This window comes from Chinchilla lanigera, unplaced genomic scaffold (genome assembly GCF_000276665.1).
Source record: "Chinchilla lanigera isolate Chin_1 unplaced genomic scaffold, ChiLan1.0 scaffold00065, whole genome shotgun sequence".
Taxonomy (NCBI): domain Eukaryota; kingdom Metazoa; phylum Chordata; class Mammalia; order Rodentia; family Chinchillidae; genus Chinchilla; species Chinchilla lanigera.
The window spans coordinates 11,370,882-11,372,061 of NW_004955466.1; positions in this window are offsets into that span (position 1 = coordinate 11,370,882).

A 1,180-nucleotide genomic window follows, 5' to 3' on the forward strand; every position below is an offset into this window, starting at 1 on the left:
AAAAAATAAAATAAAATAAAATAAAATAAAATAAAATAAAATAAAATGAGCCAGGGATGTAGCTTAGTGTGAAGGCTCTAGGTTAATCCCTACAACTGAAAAAATATTTTTTTTCTCATTTTACCAAAACCTATTTGCTAAGGGCTAAAATGATGTTTGCGAAGTCTTGAAAGCCAATGAGAAGGATTTGGTTTTGCTGTTTTAGTTCATCTATTATTTAATTTTGAGAGACTGTATCATTGAGGATTCTGATTCGTTGAGGAACTGACTGAAGAGATGAACGTGCATCTCCACACTTGTTTCCTTTCTTCCTAGCCGCTTCAAACCTTTGCGACATCGTTCAGTTTACTGACCTGTGTAATGGGATTAATAATAATACCTCACAGAGAACAACTCGTTTGGTTCCATTTCCAGCCCTGAGCGTGAACCAAGTGTGTAGTAGCTCACAGTGGGCTCACCTGGGGCTTTCCTCTTCCTAGGAGCATTGCTCCGCAGCTGTTTGTCCGTAAGATGGTCCTTGTTGCTTATTGGTCAGAATCCACTAAAATAGACCCATTCCTGCCTAATACAGTCTACACTGAAGCATAGAAAAGACCCTGGAGGACCAAGGAGGGTAAACTCTTTGAGTTTATTTAACTGAAGCAAACAACAGTGCTTAAGCGATATCTTCTAAAAAATCTTCCTGTGTTGAAAAGATATTATTAAAATCTTGGTGAAAATTTTAAATTAAGTGAAAAAATGAAAATTTAACCTCACTTATTGAGTTACATTATAAAATTTAATTTCTTAACCACTAGAATTGGAACACATCTTCCCAAACTATCCATGATACTTTATCCATGAATTCCCCTGCTCCAAAGCACTATGAATATCCATTATTACATGTAAAGATGATAACGTATGGTGTTGTTTGTAATGGAATTCATGAGCACGAAAAGAAAATATACGTTATTAATCTCTTTATATGAAGCTCAGAAAAGATTAGCTAGATGTTTCTATTTTTTAATTTTCAAAATAAAAAAATGAAAACATATTAACAAACAGATATCCACTTACAAAATAGAACAAGAATAATACGAGTGATACTGAATTACAGACAAGGTGACAGAAAATTAACAATGGTTGTTGTATTACATGTTGATAACTTCAAAGTGGTTACTCAGGAAAACAGATATAGACA